Raw genomic sequence first — 24,649 nt, 5'->3', positions numbered from 1 at the left:
TTCATATATAAATTCTTACAGGTATCTAACCCACAAAAAAAAAAAATTGTTGCAGGTAGAAGACAACACAAGAAAAGAATTTAATGGCAACGAAAAGATAATGAGAGATGCTGTATCCACAAATCTAAAGCCATCAAATAGCACATCATTTGTTTCAATTTTTCCCTTCTCACAGACCGTCCCAAAAGCTTCTCAGAATCAAAATTTCTTATTATATTCAAATAGTATAGTATTATCTCTCATTTTAACTACCTAATAACTCTTTCTTATCTTAGCAAAGTAAACGATTTCAAACAAATAAATAAAAAGATGAGTATCATGAATTTAAAGCGTGGCATGAAGTTGGAAGTTGGAATCCTGTCACGACCAAGCAAAAGATCCAGATGTTTTCTTGTCTCACCACATAAGCAAATTGGGATGACTGTGTTCTTCATTTTGCTGCTCCCTTTTCCGTTCACTCTTTTCCAGGACAACTGTGAGCACCCTTTACTTCATCCCGCTTTTGGCAATTAGTTGGCAAGTCTCTTCCTTTTTCTTTTTTGTCTCCATTACTTATCTTTTGTTCTAATCTCCACCATCATGCACAAAATCATGCACTAAAGGCCAAAAAAAAAAAATCGTCAATTTATTAAGTTCCCCAAACATCAGGATCTTGTCCACAATGACAAGGGGGAGTATGAGTATAGATCAAAGCCGTGGATAGAGCTACATGCTAATCGCACCTATATGAAACAAAGTAAAGAGACAAGGAATTTTCTTGTGATTTCCTTTTGATCAAGTTAATCGACAGACCAAAGAACGGCTTAGCATATAGCTGCATGCCTTTGAGGTTGATTCACCTTAGCCGACCCCATGAATGTCCTTTTTGGGTTGAGATGAAGCAGCCTCTAGCCTCGAAAAATTCTTCAGGTAGAGGAGGAGGTCGATGGTAAGGAATATGCCTAGGAATTGGCGCATCATTCTCAACAACTTCACATACATAATCATCTGGGACACCCTATGGATTCCACTCTGCATTCATCATAAAGCATGAGCACAGACACACACACACACATTAAATCCCACGTTTTACATTATTTGTAAAAGCGGATTCACATTATTCCAATAGAGACAACTAAAATCGTACCAATTCATCAGAGTAAAGATCTTAACAATGCAAGACATATAATGGCCAGAATGATTTTATTTTAATGATCAAAGATATTATTCTTGGATAAATGATGTCCACCAAATGTCTGGTGACCCATCTTTACATACGATTACGTTATGCCCCATATTATAGTTACAGGTGTGGGCACTGCCAGAAAAAAGGATTTTAACGGCGGTTATTAGTGGTTTTTCACGGCAGTTTTGGAGGCGAAGTTGATACAGTTGACGTTGAAAGGTTTACAAACCACGGTGGTTGAGAAGCGCTGTGGAAAATTGATTTTCCAAGGAGGTTATGTAAAAAATTGCCATGGAAAGTTAAATTTCCACGGCGGTTATATGAATAATGACTGTTAAAATTTATGTGTTTTTTTAAAAATCATGATGCATGATTTTCTTTTTTACCACCCTGCAGTTTACAGTTCCAAGTAAATGTAGACAGTGCAGAATACGCAGAACAAGACCATATGAATAATTAATCAACTAGCTAGTTAATATATACAGCAAGTATTGGAATTTCTTTTAACATATAGTCACAAAGCAAAAATAGAGAACCAAGAGAACTAAGGGAAATCTAAGACCAAAGAACACGTATAGGAACCAAGAGTACCAGCATCTTGAAAGAAAAGTAACAACTTTTGTCTGTACAATAGAAATAATGAACATGTATAGGAGGGAAGCAAGAGAAATTATCTAACAATGAATTTTTTGAGGAATGACCGAACTATTTGAATGTTTCAACATTTTGTAGCAATGTTGTTGACAAAGTGTCCCTCATCAAGTTGATGTCATCCATGGGATATGGCGCAGCATTTTGAAATACCTGTTAATCAAAAATAACACAGTAAACTTAATCAAAAATGTGAAATGAATTGAAGAATGTCATACAATGTAATTTATCTTTATCTCATCTAATTTCTCAATCACTCCTATCTCAATAATGTCATTCATGTAGCGGATGACATAATATCCACATTCAACATGTCCTTGTTGACAACGATACTAACAAAATGAAATATAAAATTGAATATTAGACATTATTGATTATAAACATTAACTTTAATCCATCTAAAAAGGTTTAAAAGTATATATTTAGCTCAAAAAAACATACTTTTGGGAGAATCTATGTTGGTAGTTGTCTATTTTGTTTAATCGCCACAACATTGAAACCATGAAAAGCCCTATCAATAGTATAAAAGAAAATGATATTAGAGCATGTTTTTATAAACTTCACACATAATAAATATATAAACATAAACTAACGTGTCGATGACATCTCTGGTTTCTTTAGATGGACTTCCACAGAGGGAATCGAACCAGTAAACTTTGTTATCAAAAGGGGCACAAGGGGCACAAACAATTAGAGTCCAGTGAGAACTGCAAAATACAAACCATATTAATTATAATCCTACACATATAACTTGTGTATCTCAAATACAATAATACACTTACCCTTCCACGTAAGGTACAACATATATTGGCTTTCTGGTCTGAGTCATTGTGGTCATCATGTAGATCGACCTTGCTTCCACAGTATTAAGCTCTTTCTGCACCCTTTGAGGACACATAAAACCATATGTTTCCTCAAGTCCTCCGTTTCAACAGATTTGAATAAAGTGCCTGTTTCTCAAATAAGAAACATTAGGACATGCACAAAGTATAACATGAAATAAGAAAATGATATTGTAACTTACAAAATACGAGCTGCATGAAGACTATATCAAGCTCCTTAAAGTTGAGGAACTGAACGAGGTCCTTCTTGTCAACGGTGAAGTCGTATGTTATATCTGAACCCATAATCCCTAGCGGCATCTTGAAAGTAACGCGCTTATCCATGTTTGGCACTATGGAATGAAGAACCTCCAAACTGGAATACATAAGCGCAACATCACCAGGAAGAGGCAGGAGTACAGGATCTGATGATGCGCTCTTTGTGGCCTTCTTCGCTGCCACCTTCTTCACCAGTGGCTTTGCAATAAGTCTCTTTGGCCATAAAATGAAATGTCCTTTAGCTTGGGCCAATAGTCGAACCTCATCAGTAAGATTAGGCACTAGTGTACTGCCATGACCATGAACAATCCTCTCCACTGTTATCCTTGCTCGATCACTCGGAATATTGATAATGTGTGCTCAAATTAGAAGAATAACCTTGTGGCACCTTAATACTATTAACAAAACCACAGAAACTTCTTTTCTCTTCTTTTGATAATGTGTGCGCAGCTGGATGTAAATAAGTCCTCTTACCATCTCTTTCTTGTGGGTAGAGGACTTTTTTTATTCCAATTTTGACTAAGTCTTGTCTTGCATTGATTCCATCCTTAGTCTTTCCACTTATATGTAAAAGCGTACCAACAAGGCTCTTACACACATTCTTCTCCACATACATCACATCTAGACTATGCCTTACATCAAGACTTTGTCTATATGGAAGATCATAAAATATAGATCTTTGTTTTTCCATATATTCCTCTCAATGGCAGTCTTCTTCTTCTTCTTACCAAAGACCACATTAATTCCCTCCACCTGCTGATAAATTTCTTCTCCAGTTAATGGTCTTGGAGCCATTTCATATTCTTGTGAGCCTTTAAATGCCTTTTTCAATCTACGGTAAGGATGATATCGACTAAGAAACCTTCTGTGACAAAGGTATACCATCTTCCTGCCATGTTTAAGTTGCATATAGTGAGTGCTTTCTTTGCATATTAGACATGCTTTATGCCCCTTAACACTGTATCTTGACTAATTTTCATATGCCGGAAAGTCATTTATCGTGGTGAAGATCATGGCATGTAAAATGAAGGTCTCTTGTTTATATGCATCACACACATCAACACCTTCCTCCCATAATTTCTTCAGATCCTCAATCAAAGGTGCCAAACACATATCGATATCGTTTCCCAGCTGTTTTGGCCCCGAGATCATCAAAGATAGCATGATATACTTTCTTTTCATACATAACCAAGGAGACAAGTTGTAAATTATGAGGAGCACTGGCCAAGCACTGTGTGTGCTACTAAGATTACCATATAGGTTAATTCCGTCCGTACAAAGCCCTAGCCAAAGGTTTCTTGGCTCGCCACCAAATTGAGAAAATTTTTGATCTATTGTTTTCTATTAAGAAGAATCTGCTAGGTGAAGAAGCTTTCGATCACATATTTTCTCATCGAAATGCCATCTCAAGTTCTTTGCATCTGTGGCATTAGCAAATAGACGCTTAAATCGTGGTATTATTAGAAGATACAACAGAACCTTCAAAAGAGAACTTTTGGTCGTCTCATTGTAATCACCATCATCTTTCTTAACTTTGTATCTTGAAGTCCCACATTTAGGGCACTTATTCAACCCTTCATATTCATTTCTGAATAATATGCAGTCATTAGGACACACATGTATCTTCTCATATTCCAAACCCATCGGACACAAAATTTTCTTTGCTTCATACATTTGTTTCAGAAGTGAATTCCCTTTTGGAAGAATATCACTCAGCAGTTCAAGCAATTCCGTGAAACTAGCATCGGTCCAACCATTTCTTGCCTTCAAGTTCATCAATAACACGGTTGTCAACCTTATGTAATCATCTTTGCACCCTGGGTATAAAGGCATCTCTACATCACTACACAAAGTTTCACAAGTAGGAGAGAACTGTGTAGAGGATTCAGACCTTATATCATGAAACATATTCAAAATTCTATCACCAACCTTCTCCTTTGCAGACAGTGTAGTCTTTCTAATTTCTCCATACCATATCCAAGTTGTACATCTTAAATTTATCCCATCACAGATAAGATGCTCTTTTATCTCAGAATACTCCTTTGACTATTGTTTAAGCATTTGACACAAGGATAATAGTACAATCTATCCCTTTTACTAGGGACATTTCTCTAAGTAAACTTAAGAAATCTTTCAACCCCATCCTCATATTCTTTGCTAATTCTCTTAACTTTTATCCAACTACGATCTATTGTTCTACAGAGTCAATGAACACAGTTGTCAAGCTCAATTCTAATTCTTTGATTCAAATATTGAAATAATAAAATCATTAAATGTTAGTCAATAAATTAAAATTGACTAACACTTAATTACAAATTAAAGGAAATGTCTCTTTGATTTAAACCTTTTTAGTGGCCTTTGGTTAAATAAAAAATAAAACCAAATTATGCAATAAAGCACAACTTGGGTCGTGCCTTTTGAGGAGCCTTTTCTTAATTCCTAAGTTAACTAAGTGACAAAGAATAAAAAGGGGGTTGAAAAAGGATTTTTCAATTAATAAAACTAATTATGAAAATAAGAAATAAATCTAAACCATTTTTCTGGTATCTTTTTTTTGAGTAGAATTTTTCTGGTATCTTTAATAAAGAAAGAATGAAAAATGCAAATTTGAATTTTAGAAAATCAGTAATGAGAATGCTTCTTGAAAATGGAATATAGCTATCCTTACTTAATAAAGATGTGGGGATAAAATAATGCACCAAGTTAAGAGAAACAACCCCAAACACGGTTTGGGTCAAGTAAACTTAACACTTGACTACCCTGAATGCTAAATAGTAATCAAATTATTAAATCACCTTTAAAAATTACTTGATGTGCAATTTAGATTGAGTTAATAAAACTTGTTTTCCTCTCAAAGAATGCTCACGGAGACACTCAATTGCAATACATCTCAATTATAAAATCTAACAATACGCCAGATAAAATAATTTTAATGAGTGCAAAGGAAATATATATAAATTCAAATCCCAAGTAATACAACTCAAATTAAACTGCAAACATCCAATTAACAGAAATTATAACGCATAATCTCAATCTCCAAAATAAATAAAAAGAATCCTAACGCAGGAAAAATCTAATGAAGTTCAGGAGAAAATTAATTGGGAAACTAAATACTTCCCTAGTTGAAGCTCCAAGCTCAAGCTACTCATCCATCTTCAAGAAGCACAGTAGAATTAGCCTCTCATAGCTCTAGAAGAATCCACAATATATTTGAGGCAATGAGAATCCATGGAGGCTATGGTGAAAGAATGGGTGTAGAAAATTTCTGCAGAAAGAAACAAGAAATAATAGAGGCCAAAGGTGATGATGATAGTTATGGAAGAGATGGACGATGATAATGAAGCCTATGGAATAAGTGGACAACGCGCCACTATTGGTGAGGTGCGTTTTTGGCCGAAGGGCGAATATGAGAATTGAATGGGTGTGTTGCTTGTGATTACATGAGAACTAGTGTATATGCGTGGAGCGGGTATGAAGGCTGTGAGTATGAGTCAGTGGTGTGTCCTTGATTGTTAAAGGGAGGGCAGTATATATAGGAAAGGAATTGAGGGAGGCGGCGGCGTGATATTGCGTAAAGGAGGGGAGATATATCCGAATCAAATCTAAAGGAGTAAAGATGATTGGGTGGCCTCTTTTTGAATCCATAATAATATCGTAATCTGATGTCTTGATGTCCAAGCTATGCCTCAAATTTCCCCTTTTTTTCCTTTTTCTTTTTCCTTTCAGCTTTCCTATTATCTTTGTTTCTTTTTTTTTTTCTTTAGGCCTGCAGAAGATAAATTGAGATACTATCATAAATCCAAAATCAATTTTAAAAAGAGATAAAAATATGATAAGATCTCCTATTAAAGTTCTAATTTCATGCAATTAGTATTTGATTCATGATATCCATAATCAATGCAATTTATTCCACTTTAATTGATAAGTATCCTCAAAAAGATATCAAATAATATATTAAAATAAGGATTTATCAACTCCCCCACACTTGAACTTTTGCACTCCTAGGCAAAACAACCAATCACATGAAAAACCAAGACTAGCACCGAGATTAATTAAAGAGTTATACAAATTCATGAAAAGAATATAATAGTCCAATCAATGACATTCAACAAACTAGCAAGATTCATAGTTAAAACTAATGCAAAGGATTAATCAAGTATGCAATCAACCTTAAAAGTGAATAAATGAGAGAAAGCTCTCAAGAATAATAGTGTTTCACACATGTCACCTTATTAGGGTAATTTTCACTCAAATCCCCTTAATTCAGACTCTATCATAGGCTTGTAACAACTCTACCGTCTCAATTACTATCACAATCATACAATAAATCATGAGGACTTTAAAGGGTTGTAATGATGGAATTAGGCCACATGGAATGAATAAGAAGGATGACAAGAACTATGCATGCACATATAAATGATAAGCATCTTAAATACTGCTAGATATTCCATAAAATCATGTCTCACAGAGATACCTTTGCTACCTCACAGAATCCAAACGAATTCCTTATTTCCCATACTTCTTTCTTTTCCTTTTTTTTTTTTACTTTTCTATTCTTTTTCTTCTATATTTTTTTGTTTTTCTCATATTCAACTTTTTTTTGCCTTTTTTTTCACTCTTTTTTTTTTGAAATTGGCATTCAAACACATTTATGAAAGACAAACAACAATCTATGATATGACAAGTCATAAGTATGTTAAGATGCTTTGAGAATACAATTGAGATGTACACACATTGTCGCTTGTCCAAAACGAGAATAAAAGAAAGTGAAGGCTCAAAAGGGGTATGCAACGGATAAAGATGATAGAGGTTTGTGTTTGGGATAATAGGGTTATAAATATGAACGCCTCAATCACTTTTATCATATAATCACAATGTAATTAGACTAAGAGTTGAAACAAGTTCTACAGAATGAAAAATTAAGTGGATAATCACACAAAGAAAGGAAATTAGGCCCAAAAATCTTCCAACAAGGTTTATTCTCTCATGCTCACTCACATTGGCTAGTTAGACACTAAACTAATCATAAAGCATTAATCAAACTACTCAAATTACTAGCTGTAGGAGTATCATAAATCAAAGCATTATATTCAATCATGAACAAGCATAACTCAAAATTAAACTAGTGAAAGTCTATCTCTTTTTTTCTTCTTTCAAAACAGAGTAGCAATAGTCAAAGTACGGGGCACAGTGAGCAATAGAATCAGCAATACTAATGGTAGAATCAGTAGGGCTTAATCAATCAAAGGATTTCAATATGAAATAGAAAGACCCACAAATATAGAATATGGAGGTCCTCCCCCACACTTAGCCAATACTTTGTCCTCAATGTATTTCAAAACACGCAATCCTTACCAAACTCCTATGTGAAGTGGAAGTTGTGATGTCCAATTTAAAATTGAAGCACAACACATCAGCTTCACCAGAGAGAGAGGAGATGAGAGTTAAGTAAAGATAGTATTGTGTCGTGATTAATAAAACAGTAAAGACTAAGTGTTGAGTAGATAAAGCAGAGAGCTTGGAGCATTTATTAACAAACAAGAAGGGGAGGAAAAACTAATCCTAACTACTACTACTGGAATGGCCCTTCCCCCACATTTATCTCAAACATTCATGTTCAAAAAATTTCACAGGTAGACATATGCATGATATGAGAGATAGAGAGAGGAAAGGGACAACCTGGCCTCATGGAGCTTTTGCACTGTCATGGTAGAGCTTAAGAAGGTGTCTGTTGACTTTGACTTCTGAGCCACTAGCCTTATCAAGTAGCTCTACTATCATGAAGTCATGCACTTTGATGACTCTGTATGGCCCATCCCAACGAGTTTTAAACTTTCGTGGTTTGAGAGCAAATTGGGCTTTGAAAAGTAGCACTTGGTCACCAACTTGAAAGTGCTTTCGCAGTATCTTCTGGCCATAAATCTACTTGGTTTTCTCTTTATATATGCGGGAACTCTCATAAGCGTCCAACTGCATCTCTTCTAGTTCTTGTAAGTGCAACTTCCTTTTCAGACCAGATTCCTCTAGGTCCATATTGCACATCTTCACTGCCCAGTAGGTCTTATGCTCCAATTCAATCGAAATATGACATGCTTTCCCATAAACAAGCCGGTATGGGGACATTCCTATCAGTGTTTTGAAGGCAGTTTTATATGCCCAAACTCGAAAGTGCTTCTTCCAATCTCAAGCTCCAATCCTTTCTTGAAGGTTTCACTATCTTTTCTAAGATTTGCTTGATTTCTCTATTAGAACCTTTTGCTTGCCCATTTATTTGTGGATGATAAGCAGTGGATGTTTTGTGGGTAACCCTAAACTTTGCAAGCAAACCATCAATAATCCGGTTGCAAAAATGGGTACCTATGTCACTTATTATAGCCCTTGGTACCCTAAATCTACAAAAGATAGACTTGAGAAACTTGGAGACCGTTTGGCCGTCATCTTTCCTAGTAGGGATGGCCTCTACCCACCTAGATAAGTAATCTACTGCTAACAAGATGTAATTAAAACCTGCAGATGGCGGAAAGGGACCTATAAAATCAATTCCCCAAACATCAAATGCCTCACAAAATAACATATGGTGCTACGGCATTTCATGCCTTTTACCTAGCCCCCCAAACCTCTAGCATTTATCGCATGCCTTATAATACAAATAAGCATCCTTAAATAAAGTTGGCCAGTAAAATCTAGCATCTAATACTTTCCTAGAGGTCTTTTTAGCACTAAAGTGTCCCCCACAACTCAACAAATGGCAAGTAGAGAGGATGGATTGAAATTCTGTCTCTGGTACACATTTTCTAATGATCTGGTCATTGCAAATTCTCCACAAGTGTGGTCCATCCCATACATAGTATTGGGCTTCTCTCTTGAGCTTCTTCACCTGTAATGGAGACAAATAATCAGGAATCAATCCTAATACCAAATAATTAACCAAATCAGCAAACCAGGGTTCTTTCAAACCCACAACACATAAAGTAACATCAGGAAAATCATCACAAACTAAATTAGAATCATCTACTCCCCTTGTATCACTAGGAAGTCAACTGAGATGATCTGCAACATGGTTCTCTGCTCTGGCTCGATCCTTGATCTCAATGTTGAATTCTTGCATAAGTAGAGCCTAGTGGAGCAATTGAGGCTTAGATTGTGGCTTTTTAAATAAATACCGAACAGTTGCATGATTTGTGAATACTACAACCTTAGAGTTGATCAAATATGGCCTAAATTTATCCAAAGCAAACACAATGGCAAACAACTCTTTCTCAGTGGTTGTATAATTACATTGAGTAGCATCCAAAGTTTTTGATGCATAAGCAATGACCCTAGAGACCTTACCATCTCTTTGGCCAAGCTTACTCCAACAGCACCATTAGAAGCATCATAAGACAGTTCAAAAGCAAGTTCCCAATTAGGGGCAGTAAGAATAGGAGGAGTAATCAGTCTATGTCTCAATTCATCAAATGCATGCTTACAGTTATCATCAAAAACAAAGTCAACATCTTTTTGAAGAAGCTTTGACAAAGGCAGAGATATTTTGCTAAAATCTTTTATGAATCTGCGGTAAAAACCAACATGCCCCAGAAAGGATCTTAAGTCCTTAAGTGAAGAAGGGTAGGGCAAGGAAGAAATAACCTCAACTTTTGCCTTGTCAACCTGAATACCATTCTTAGAAATCACATGTCCTAGCACGATGCCTTGAGTTACCATAAAATGACATTTCTCATAGTTCAAAATGAGCTTCTTCTCAATACATCGAGCTAAGATCTGATTAAGACTAGATAAGCAAGCATCAAATGACTCACCATAGACTGTAAAATCGTCCATAAAAACATCCATGCAATGCTCAAGAAAATCATAAAATATAGACATCATGCAGCGTTAAAAGTTACCAGGAGCATTACAAAGACTAAAAGGCATCCTCCTATAAGCAAATGTACCGAACGGGCAAGTAAAGGTGGTCTTCTCTTGATGCTCAGGAGCTATAAGGATTTGAAAGTATCCGGAGAACCCATCTAAGAAGCAGTAATGACTCTTTCCCGCTAATCTCTCTAACATTTGATCAATAAAAGGCAACGGGAAATGGTCCTTCCTAGTAGCTTCATTAAGCTTCCTATAAACAATGCATACCCGCCACGAATTTTGAACCCTAGTGGGGATTAATTCATCATTGTCATTTTTAACTACAGTCAATCCACTCTTCTTAGGTACTACCTGAATTGGACTAACCCATTCACTATCAGAAATAGGATATATGATCCCGGCACTCAAAAGTTTGGTGACTTCTTTTCTCACAACATCTAGGATCAATGGGTTAAGACACCTCTAAGGCTGTCTAATAGGTTTGGAGTCCTCAGTAAGTAGTATCCTATGGGTACAAACAGTTGGACTGATCCCAGGAATATCAGCTAATGTCCACCCAATCGCCTCTTTGTTTTTCCTAAGCACACAAAGCAACTTAGCTTCTTCATTAACGGATAAAGCATTTGAAATAATCACAAGCAAGTGTTCATCATGCTCAAGAAATACATATTTAAGATTAGAAGGCAGAGACTTCAGTTCAAGGGTCGGGGGTTGAGCAATAGAAGGGATTAACTTAGGGAGTTTAAGAGAACAAAGAGAACTCCCTTTTGTAGCCTCAACTAGGTAGCTCAGATTCAGCTCCCTTGAATCTACCTCTTACTCATTGGCCTTCCCAGGTGTTGAGTCAACTTCAGGTTGACCAATAGCAGCAACAAACTTAGGGTTTTCATCCTTCACGCCTGCATCACAACTAGAAACAAGATCTTACAGATATTTCAAAGTATAAGGAGAAATAATAGAGTGATTAGAAAGTGCAAGTGAATTGTTCTCATAATGCCCTTTATCCTCGGGTAAAGATTGCCTTGGTTGTTGATCAAAGACATGAGTAGGGGAGCTAGATAGAATTGGCATCTCTGTTGAGCCAATATTATCAGTTTCAGCTACAATCTTAGATTCCATAAAAGTATCTACACATTCAAGAAGCAAATCCTTTCCCAAACCAAGGTCACTTGCAAAAGCAGAGTCAATATCACAGAGAGAAAAGGTATAAACCTGTGAAGTAGAGAGGGTACTGCTAATTTCAAAATCAGAATATATCATGTCGCTATCACAAGTATCAGAAAGAGTATATATAGAAGGAAGAGGGGAAAAATACTCATCATAAGCAAACATGGCATCATCAAGCTCAGAAGAATCATGTTCAACAGGCATAGGCAAGTAGTTATCATCATGCAAATTCAATTCAAAATCATCCCTTGCCTCTTCAATGGCCAAATCAATAGTATTAACACCTAACAAAGAGTAATCCTCATAGGGGTGTTTCGTGGCTTCATACATGTTAAAGCATATCTTATGATTCTCGACCTCCATGGTTATGACACCTTCTTTCATATCGATAATGGTATTTGCTGTTCTAAGAAAGGGCCTACCTAGGATGAGAGTGGACTCACTAGCTAACTCATTAGACACATCTAGGACATAAAAATCAGCTGGGAAAACAAGGCCTTTCACTTTAACCAATATGTCCTCTAAGATACCATCAGGGTGCCTAATAGACCTATCAGCTAATTGTAACACAACATTGGTGGGTTTGACTGCTTTGATTCCTAGGGCGATGTAAACAGATTTAGGCATTACATTAATTGCGGCCCCTAAATCTAGCAGTGCAGCGGCTATGTTCACTGGTCCAATGGTACAGGGAATGGTGTAGGCACCTGGATATTGGCACTTTATGGGAAGTTGAGGCTTAAAGATAGCTGACATATTAGAGCTCAGTTGAACTCTCTCATTAGGTCTAAACTTTCTCTTGTGAGTGCACAAATCCCTCAAAAACTTACAATACACAGGCATGCTTTTAATCATGTTGAGAAAAGGCATATTTACTTCTAGCTTACTAAAGAATTCAATCATTTCCTTTTGGGTTTGATCATCATACAATTTCTTACCTCTAAAGTAACCATTAGGAACGGGAATGTTAGAAATCTTTACCTCTTTACCTTTAGGAGTTAAGGCTCCTTCCATGGTTGATTTGCTCATGTGTAACTGGAGCTTTTTCATTGATCTCTCCCAGAAGTGGTTGACTTGCCACTTGAGATCTTAGCCCATCAGTAGACCTTGCTCCATCTTGGGTAATTTCAGCATTCTTGTCGATCAATTCTTTCTTCTTGGCACGTTCGGAGTGCTTTAGCCTCATAGGAGTTAACGGAGAGCTATCACATTCAATTTCCTCATCATCCTCATTAGAGAATTTGACCACCCTCCCACTTCTCAAATTGATGGCATTAAGGGGTTTGGGGTTGATCACAGTATTTGAGGGCAGTCCACCTCTATTCTTGGCTTGCAGATCACTCACAGTATTGGAAACTTGAGTCAGGTGAGATGTCAAAGTGTTATTCTTCATTTCTAGTGCCTCAAACCTTTTACAAAGATTTGCCATTTGAGCACTATCATTCACCTTAACACCTTGCATCTTTTGGAGAATTGAAGCAATAGAGGAGAATTAGCTGTCATTCAGGGCCTTATTTTCCCTTAATCGGTTATCCATATTATTAAGTTAAGTAGACATACTCTTCAAAAGTTGACTGGTCTCATCACTCTTTGGTTGAGAGAGTGAATTATCCTGGAGTAGAATAACCATTCTTGAGGTGTCTTGAAACTGGTTAGAAGGAATACCAGATCCAACATTGCCTTGTGAAAATTGATTCTGTCCTCTAGCCTCATTATTCCTCCAACTAAATTTGGGGTTATCTCTCTACCCCTCATTGTATGTGTTGGAATATGGGTCCCATTTCTGATTGTTAGTGCAACCTTGATACATTGCAAAAACTTCCTCAATTCTAGATGGGCAAACACTGCTAAGATGTATAGGGGAAGCACAGAATTCACAACTTGGGGCTACCAGGGCTTGAGAAGTACCCATAGCATTATATTGTTTTGGGCCCCTATTATTTTCTAGCCTCTCTAGTCTTCTATCAATTTTTTCCATAAATAACTTCAATTTATCAGTAGAAGAAGAAGCTACCTCCCTCACAAATTGTTTGTCTCTAGTGCCATATTGTTGATCATTTGTAGCAGTTTTCTCAAATAAGTCCCAGGCACTTGTGGAGTGAGATCGAGTATCGAACCATTAGCAGCAGCATTAATAGTTCTCTGATGAAGTGGCAAAAGACCCTCATAGAAATACTGAACCAAATTAGATTTGGAAATCTGATGATTAGGGCAACGAGCCATCATGGTGAGAAACCTAGTCCAATATTCATAAATGATTCTCCTTCATCTTGTTGTGCACTAAAAATAGCTTTCTTAAGCTTAGAAGACTGGGATGCAGGAACGAACTTTTCAAGAAATGCATTCTCGAGTTGCTCCCACATAAGTGTAGTGTAGTGCTGAGGAAGTGTTCTTAACCATTCTTTAGCTTTTCCTTCCATAGTGAAATGAAAGGATCTCCTTAAAACTTCCTCGACATCATCACCTTGGGGCTTCATGGTGGAGCACACTATCATCATGGTCTCAATATGTTTGTAGGGGTCATCTCCTGAAAGGCCAAAAAATTTAGGCAAAGCATTAATCAGATTGCCTTTAATTTCAAAATTGGCATTAAAATTGTAAAAACCATGAGGATCAAAGTTCACAGTAGAGTTGTTTATTTCCCTAACACTCCTCTGATGTTCACCATTATTCCTAGGCCCATTATTTTCCCCATGACCATTATTGTCCCTATTGCCCCTATTTCCATTTCCACTATTTTCACCATTACCCCCATTCCCAATATGATTAGCCATGTCTAAAATTTGGTTAGGTATACTAGGGATGTGCTGCTCTAAAAGAAGTTCCCTATCACTCTTTTGACCCTTTTTCTTATTTTTCCTTTTAAGTTGTTTCAAAGGTATGTCAAACTCAGGATCGTCAAGTAGGGTTTCTTTATCTCTGGTCATGCACAAAGAAATTCAGAATAACAATGTGCGAAAACAAATGAAGATTAATGCAAAGATGCAAAATGTAATGCAAGGTATGCAACAAAAAAAAGAATAATTAAAATAAAATGAGGATTTTTTTGAATTTTTTTCTTTTTATGATATGCAAATGCAACCTAAACTAGAGAAAAAAAATAAATTCAAAGAAAATATAAAGAGAAAAAAACTGACACTTAGTTTACTAAGGAACCAATTACTTGGCTCCCTGGCAACGGCGCCACTTGATTTGAACCTTTTTAGTTGCCTTCGGTTAAATCAAAAATAAAACCAAATTATGCAGTAAAGCACAACTCAGGTCGTGTCTCTTGAGGAGCCTTTTCTTAATTCCTAAGTTAACTAAGTGACAAAGAATAAAAAGGGAGGTTGAAAAAGGATTTTTCAATTAATAAAACTAATTATGAAAATAAGAAATAAATCTAAACCATTTTTTTGGTATTTTTAATAAAGAAAGAATGAAAAATGCAAATTTGAATTTTAGAAAATCAGTAATGAGAATGCTTCTTGAAAATGGAATATAGCTATCCTTGCTTAATAAAGATGTGGGAGTAAAATAATGCACCAAGTTAAGAGAAACAACCCCAAACACGGTTTGGGTCAAGTAAACTTAACACTTGATTACCCTAAATGCTAGATAGTAATCAAATTATTAAATCACCTTTAAAAATTACTTGATGTGCAATTTAGATTGAGTTAATGAAACTTGTTTTCCTCTCAAAGAATGTTCACGGAGACACTCAATTGCAATACATCTCAATGATAAAATCTAACAACGTGCCAGATAAAATAATTTTAATGAGTGCAAAGGAAATATATATAAATTCAAATCCCAAGTAATACAACTCAAATTAAACTGTAAAAATCCAATTAACAGAAATTATAACGCATAATCTCAATCTCCAAAATAAATAAAAAGAATCCTAACGCAGGAAAAATCTAATGAAGTTCAGGAGAAAATTAATTGGAAAACTAAATACTCCCCTAGTTGAAGCTCTAAGCTCAAGCTACTCCTCCATCTTCAAGAAGCACAGTGGAATTAGCCTCTTATAGCTCTAAAAGAATCCACAATATATTTGAAGCAATGAGAATCCATGGAGGCTATGGTGAAAGAATGGGTGTAGAAAATTTCTGCAGAAAGAAACAAGAAATAATGGAGGCCAAAGGTGATGATGATAGTTATGGAAGAGATGGACGATGATAATGAAGCCTATGGAATAAGTGGACAACGCGCCACTATTGGTGAGGTGCGTTTCGGCCGAAGGCCGAATATGAGAATTGAATGGGTGCGCCACTTGTGATTGCGTGAGAACTGGTGTATATGCGTGGAGCGGGTATGAAGGCTGTGAGTATGAGTCGGTGGTGTGTCCTTGATTGTTAAAGGGGACGGTATATATAGGAAAGGAATTGTGGGAGGCGGCGGCGTGATATTGCGTAAAGGAGGGGAGATATATCCGAATCAAATCTAAAGAAGCAAGGATGATTGGGCGGCCTCTTTTTGAATCCATAATAATATCGTAATCTAATGCCTTGATGTCCAAGCTGTGTCTCAAATTTTCCTTTTTTTTTTTCTTTTTTCTTCTTCCTTTCAGCTTTCCTATTACCTTTCTTTCTTTCTTTTTTTTCTTTAGGCCTGCAGAAGATAAATTGAGATACTATCATAAAATCCAAAATCAATTTTAAAAAGAGATAAAAATATGATAAGATCTCGTATTAAAGTTCTAATTTCATGCAATCAGTATTTGATTCATAATATCTATAATCAATGCAATTTATCCCAGTTTAATTGATAAGTATCCTCAAAAAGATATCAAATAATATATTAAAACTAGGATTTGTCACTCTTTTTTAAAAATAAAAAACTTGATAAAATTTCTCCTTAACAACTATGTACAAATTAAACACCAAATTAGAAACAAAAATACTAAAAAAATTTAATCAAAATTAAAATTTTCTCAACCCCTATTTATCTTATTAAATATATTATAATAAAAAATAAAATATATAATTATTTTTAAAAATTACATTAAGTAATTTCTTAAAAATTAGTATATATAGCGAATGAATGAAATGTAAATAAAATAAAAAATCAAACAAACGTATATAAATTTTGTGAAATAGTTAAACAAAAATTATTTTAATAAACAAAAAAACTATTCTTCATAACTTATTTTAACATGATAAATTTGAAGAAATATAGCAAATAAAACAAAAATAAAAATTCAATTTCAAACCAATTCAATGAATAAATATTCTTAAAGCTAAAACTTCTGAATCCAAAATAGGAACACAAATGATATTCATTTGCAATGAAATTTTAAACAATACTTTACTATCAATCAAAGTTTATAACAAAAAAAATCACAAAATACCAAACAAACTATTTATTACTAAATTCTAAAATTTATTACAAAAAATACCAAAAATTCGAAATAAATATCAAAAAATTATAAAAAAATAAAAAACTTCAAAACTAATCAACTTCAAACATTTAAACATGTTTCTAATACAGTATATAGGAAGAAATTGAGGTTTTCTCATACCAAATGCCAACAATCAACAGTTCAAGCACATAAAAAAAGCAAAATCAACAATACAAGCCCACCACAATGTTAATCTAACAAATCTATTTGAAATCCAATAGATTTTTATGGTCAAAACATTTAAGAAACTAAGAAAAATTGAAAAGAATGAAAGAAGAGGATACTTACAGAGTAGAAATGATTCAAATGCAAAAAGAGGAGCGTTCAAGCGGCGGCAAACGACAGTAGACGGCGGCAAGACACCACAAGCTAAATAGAGGAGTTTAAATGGTGGGGGAGTGGGGGGAACAGCCGGTAATGGAGGTTTTTTGGTGGTGGGACAAAGAGTGACCGGGGGCACTGAAACGAAAGTGAAAATGAGAGAAAATGAATAGGCCGTGTAGGTTATTTTAAAACTTTCCATGGCGGTTATTAAGAAAACCGTCATGGAAAGCATTTTTAACAGCGGTTATTTATTAAGAAAACCGTCATGGAAAATTAGCACTTGATCAACTTATTTACAAAAATGCAATCGCCTTTTTTTCCACGTCGTTTTTCTGATTAACCGCCGTTATTTGGCGATGTTAAAAGTCTTTTTTCTAGTAGTGGGCTAAGGTTAAATGGAGTTTTTGCATGGTCATATTAATTGGGAGAGGTGAGAGCCTTGGAGAGGGTTGGGATGAGAAATAGGGAAGGGAATGAACTAAGGTAGCTACTGTAACAGCCAGAGAGGATTTTTGAAGAAGCTTCAGCTGGGAGGTTGCTGCGCTTTTCAATTTCCATGCAAGTCTTCTGCATTTTCTCCAATTTTCATTCACTGCCATCTGTGACTTCTGGTATGTAAGGTCGAATTATTGGGAATTAGCAACTCACCCAACAGATAACCAAGAAATGCCAACGACACACTAAAGCATAACCTGCACCAATTATCAGGGAAATTATTTCTTTTTATCAGTCGTCTATATATATATCACATATTCTTCTCAAACTAGAAGTATGAGCAAAATCTTCGGAAGAATATTTGATCTATTTCACATTGACACTCGAGGATGCATTTCGCCTTGATAAGATTGTTGGAATTCAAGTCTTTCGATCAGAGCTTTTTTTGGCACTGGCATATATAATACCTAGTTCAAGAGAACTAGTACGTGGTTCAAGAACAAGAGTGCAAAGAGGAAGTTAAAATTCATGCCGAATACGAAGTTTTTTAATGTTACAACTTAACCGTGTACTTCGTAGAGCAAATAAAAATGGAATATCTATATTCTGGACCTATTTTAGTACTTTTCACATCATTTTTGGCTTGGAAAGCAATAGGAGTCTCACTAGACCAAGCAGAGCCTTTACCAACCATGAAACGGAATGGTTTCTAATGCAGATAAATAGTGAAACAATTCCATGCTATACAGTGGTTCACAAATGGAAATAAATACAAAGAAGAAATTCAGATAAAAGCTTCCTTTCATACTTCACTAAATACATTATACAATCATCAAGAAACTGATTCCTGCGTCCTCCAAATTCTCACCAACGAAATAATTATAACACGGAAAACAACGCTGCAAACTTAGCTAACTTTTCTATGTTGAGTAAAATTTTCCACAATTTCCCTTCCTCACCAAAAGTAATTTTCTTGCCAACATTCATCAACACCGATCATTATCATTATTGAATTGTTATAGTGTTTGGTTTGTTTCGGTTTGGGCCTAGGAGCTAATTAGTTGAGCCCATTTGGTGTGTAGGTCTATATATATGGACAAGGCCTGTTGGTGTATTATGATTTTTTCTCAATGAATAAAAGTACAATTCAGTATGCTGTGTGTAACTCTGATAGCTAATATGGCATCAGAGCACGGGTCAGTCAAGATCCGTTAATATCGGTTGAGAAGGGCCCAGCAACTGGAACCCGTATTCTTCCAAATCCCTCATCTTTGACTGCGATTCAAGAATGAACTGGTAAACCACCGACGAAGACACCTACGTAATCTTTCAATCATCCCTGAATCAAGAATCATATCGCGTTTCGAGTCCCGTGAATTCTGATTAGACGATGACGAGAACCGTAGGAGAAGCGAAAGGCTCTGATGACGGAACGATCGATTTCGGAAGCCTGCTCTACCTCCATCCTTCCGATACGCAAGGCGCGTCGATCATTACTCAGGTGCTGACAGGAAGTAAGAACTATGCGATTTGGAGCAAGGCAATGTTAATTGCACTTCGAGGTAAGAACAAGACCGGCTTCATAGATGGATCGTGCGAAAGGATTGAACAAGATTCGCGTCTCAAGGAACACTGGGAGAGGTGTAACGCCGTGGTGTTTTCTTGGATTTTAAACTCAGTTTCCAAGGACCTTGCAAACAGTCTCATATATCTACAAGATGCACAGACGGCTTGGGAGGACTTGCGAGAGCGATTCGACAAGGTATCTGGGTCAAGAATATTTTCTTTGCACCGTGAGATTAATTCCTTGTGTCAAGGCAATCTCTCAGTGTCTGCATATTATTCGCGTCTCAAAGAGCTGTGGGAAGAGCAGAGTAACCTCATAGCAATTCCCTCCTGTACGTGCAACACTTCTAAACTGTATAGTGAAGCTGTGCAAAGGCAGAAAATGTTACAATTTCTGATGGGCCTGAATGAGGTTTATGATAATTCAAGGAGTCAAATACTCCTAATGGAACCCCTTCCGACTGTCAACCAGTCCTATGCGATGATTCTTGAAGTGGAGTCACAGAAGAACATTCCAAACATGGAGAGAGGTAACCCCATGGAAGGAATGGCGATGACAGTTAGAGGCAGAGGAAGGGGAAGAGGAAGGGGTAGAGGAACCCCTCCACCAGAATGTGAGCATTGTGGCAAGAAGGGCCACGTTAAAGAGAATTGCTGGGAAATAGTGGGATTCCCAGCTGACTACAAAGGGTTTAAAGGAAAACAGAATTCAGAGGCAAAGGGAAGACAGAGTGGAGTGAACCGTGAGGCAGAGGCTCTCACAAACATGTCGACTGTTTCCCCCAGCTTTACACTTGAACAATACGAACGCTTGCTGGAGCTTCTGAAGAAAGACTCTGCGTCAAGTGCACATGCTCTCAGCGGTACAGGTTTGCCCATTCTTGTCTCCTCTGATATAAATCATAGTAAATGGGTTTTAGATTCAGGAGCTACCACTCACATGGTTAGTGATTTAATGTTACTAGATAATTATAGAGTTTATAATGGACCAATTAAAAACATAAGAATCCCGAATGGAGATAGGTTTTTTGTGAACCACATAGGTGATATTAAGTTTCCTAATGGTATTGAATTAAAAGATGTCCTATATGCTGCTGAGCTCCAATTCAATTTGATTTCTGTATCCAGAATTACCAAAGAATTGTTCTGTGTTGTGTCCTTTTACCCTGATAAATGCATGTTGCGGGACCTTCAGGATGGCAGGATGAGGGGGATTGGTAGAGTAGTACATGGACTATATTTGTTGGAATTAGAGAGAGATTATGTTTGTGCGAACATTACTAGTGATTTGTGCTGTTCTGCTACACATATTGATCTGTGGCTTTTACATAAGCGATTGGGACATGCTCCTGTGAATGTAATGAGACATTTAGATATTGTCAAAGATAAATCAATGCATTTGAATAAAGGATGTGATATTTGTTTTCAGTCCAAACAAACTAAACTGCCTTTCCCTTCCAGTTGTATTAAAACTGATAAATGTTTTGATTTATTACACATGGATGTGTGGGGGCCTTATAGAGTGCCCACACATTCAGGTTTTCAGTATTTTCTCACTGTGGTAGATGATTTCTCAAGGGCTACGTGGACATTTTTAATGAAGAAGAAATCAGAAACTATGTATCATGTTAAAGGCTTTCTTGCTTACATTTTGAATCATTTTGGTGTTTCAGTCAAGAGGGTAAGGAGTGACAATGGAACTGAATTTGTTAATTTTGAATTAAGAGATTTCTTTAGGGAAAAGGGAATCCTACACGAAACTACTTGCCCTTATACACCTGAACAGAACGGTATTGTGGAAAGAAAGCATAGAACACTGATGCAAGTCTCTAGAGGATTAATAATACAGTCTGGTATTCCAATTCAATATTGGGGGGAGTGTGTGAAAATGGCCACCTATCTTATTAATAGAACTCCTAGTAGAGTCTTGCGTTTTCAAACCCCATATGAAATAGTTCATGGACATCAACCTGATTATGAGAACTTGAGAATTTTTGGCTGTTTGGGATATGCTAGTGATCTTATTAACAAAGATAAACTGCAACCCAGATCTATACCCTGCGTTTTCTTAGGCTATCCTGATAATAAAAAGGGTTTTACCTTATTAAGTCTTAAGGACAATAGTATTTTTGTTAGTAGACATGTGAGGTTTCTTGAGGATGTCTTTCCTTTTAAAAATAAGAGTGGATGTGATCAAGGGGGAGTACCTGCAGATTTCAAACAAATGTTTTATTTTGATGACCATAGTGATACTTCTCTACTAATTCCACAGATTGTGAGGGAACCTCACCAAGAAGAGAGTCACAGTGTTGAAAACACTAATAGACTAAACACAAATGATCAGGCCTTAGGAAATGAAAATAGAGATTCTGCACAGTTTAGCAAGCGTTCTATTAGGGAAAGGAGGCCACCTATTTGGGCCAAAGACTATGTTTGTAATTTGACTCAGTCAAAATTCACAAATAAGAAATCTGATTGCAAATATCCCATTGAAAATTATATATCCTATGATAATATTTCTCCATCATACATGTGTTATCTTTGTTCTATTGATGCTGTTATTGAGCCAACTACTTATGATGATGCTGTAACTGACAATAACTGGGTTAATGCCATGAAATCAGAAATTAATGCATTGGAAGAAAATAAGACTTGGGACATAGTTCCTTTACCTAAAGGTAAGAAGCCAATTGGTTGTAAATGGGTTTATAAAGTGAAATATAAACCTGATGGAACTATTGACAAATATAAGGCTAGATTGGTTGCTAAGGGATATAATCAAACCGAAGGAGTAGATTATAATGAGACTTTTTCACCAGTGGTAAAGATGGTCACTGTCAGAATTATTTTAAAACTAGCTGCGGTAAACAATTGGTTCTTGTATCAAATGGATGTAAATAACGCTTTCTTGCAGGGAGATTTAGATGAAGAGGTTTACATGACCATACCCCAAGGTTTTAAGAACCAAGGGGGAGATGTGGTGTGCAAATTGAGAAAATCCTTATATGGGCTTAAACAAGCCTCAAGACAATGGAACCAAAAGTTATCACTGTCCTTGTTTAATGGGGGTTTTCTGCAGAGTAAGTATGATTACTCTTTGTATACGAAACATTATGATGATGGTTTTGTAATCATTTTAGTATATGTGGATGATTTATTAATCACTGGAAATTCTGAACAAAGAATTAATCAAGTTAAAGAGTTTTTACATGGTCACTTCAGAATTAAGGATCTAGGTGTTATGAAATACTTCTTGGGCATTGAGGTAGCAAGGTCCAAGAAGGGAATTTTGCTGTCACAATGGAAATATATACTGGACCTCCTTGCTGAAACAGGAATGAGTGGTTGTAAGCCACTCACTTTGCCCATGCCACAACATTTAAAGTTAGTAGCCTATGAAGAAGGGAGGCATCGAAAAGAAGATTTGCTCAGTGAGCCAGGGAAGTATAGGAGGCTTATTGGTAAATTGATTTACTTGACAATGACAAGACCTGATATTTCTTTTCCTGTGCAGGTCTTGAGTCAGTTCATGCAGCAGCCAATGAAATCACACTGGGTAGCAGCTGTGGGAGTCCTAAGATATCTCAAACAGTCACCAGGACTTGGGATTAAGCTGAGTTCAACGCGGGACCTGAACTTGAGATGCTTCTGTGATTCAGATTGGGGATCGTGCGAGACCACACGTAGGTTGGTCACTGGTTATCTTCTCAAGCTAGGAGACACTCTCATAGTCTGGAAAACCAAGAAGCAGGCAACAGTCTCAAGGTCCTCGGCTGAAGCTGAGTATAGGGCTCTTGGTTCAGCTGTGTCAGAAGTTGTTTGGGTTAGAGGTTTGTTATCTGATTTGAGGATTCCTTTAGAAGGTCCAGTTGATGTATATTGTGACAGCCAATCGGCCATCCATATTGCCACAAATCCAGTGTTCCACAAGAGAACAAAACATATAGAGATCGATTGCCATTTTATTCGTGAGAAAGTGACAGAAGGAATTGTAAAGCTTCAGCATGTTTGTTCTGCTGATCAGGAAGCAGACATATTGACAAAGCCAGTAGGAAAAGAGACTCAATTACGGTTGCTTAGCAAGTTAGGAGCTTCTAATGTTTACAGCCCCAAACTTGAGGGGGAGTATTGAATTGTTATAGTGTTTGGTTTGTTTCGGTTTAGGCCTAGGAGCTAATTAGTTGAGCCCATTTGGTGTGTAGGTCTATATATATGGACAAGGCCTGTTGGTGTATTATGATTTTTTCTCAATGAATAAAAGTACAATTCAGTATGCTGCGTGTAACTCTGATAGCTAATAATCATCAATCCCAACAACAGAAAGAAAAAGGGATACATCGATATGCATGCAATACCGATCATTTTGGCGATGAGTGTGAGCTCATCCTGAGCCTCTTCGATGAGCTCCTCGAGCTGGTCACAGCCAAGGCACTTCTCTGTCATTTCCCAATCCTCCTCTTCCTTGCAAACGTTGAGCCTCTACCTTGTAAAGCTATCTACGGCCTTACGCTAGCCTTCATCCTCAGGGATGGCCTAGACCTCCTTTAGGGTTTTAGTATAGAGAACGATCAGAACCTCTTGCGCATGCGCATTCGGCACCACATCTAGGCCCGCGATCCCCGTTGTCTCCTTCACTTTGGCCATCAATGGCCGCGCAACCGTGCGCAGGAACATTTTACAGAGTATAATTTGCATCGTACCCGATCACTGCGTCATCGGTTTGGCCCTGTGTTGACATTTGCACTCTCATGTTCGAAGGGAGCCCGGCCGGTGACACTCCGACCCGAATGAAAATGGCAAACTGGGTTGGGGTAGGATTTTGGGATCAAGTATCTTAGCAATTCGTCCCTCTTGTTACATTATTTGCAATTTTTGTGCATGTATCCCCAAATTATTGTGCAAATTTTGGAAATTTAAAATTAGTGGATTAATGGTTACGTTTGGTAAGAAGTATTGAAAATGAGGGTTGGGATTGTGATTGTAATTGAGAAAATCTATTAA

The 24,649-nt window shown here is 36.6% G+C and overlaps 1 pseudogene; it reads right to left on the bottom strand.

Moving 5' to 3' along the window:
- Positions 1 to 840: 840 nt before the first annotated feature.
- LOC114730295 (probable NADH dehydrogenase [ubiquinone] 1 alpha subcomplex subunit 5, mitochondrial) lies at positions 841 to 24,396 on the bottom strand (annotated as a pseudogene).
- Between the last annotated feature and the right edge of the window lie 253 nt (positions 24,397 to 24,649).

The sequence above is a fragment of the Neltuma alba genome, unplaced genomic scaffold (genome assembly GCF_004799145.2).
Source record: "Neltuma alba isolate B1F8T4 unplaced genomic scaffold, ASM479914v2 tig00012727_pilon, whole genome shotgun sequence".
NCBI classification, from domain to species: Eukaryota; Viridiplantae; Streptophyta; class Magnoliopsida; order Fabales; family Fabaceae; genus Neltuma; species Neltuma alba.
The sequence above is the reverse complement of the archived record's forward strand: the minus strand, read 5'-3'. Positions and strand labels throughout refer to the sequence as shown.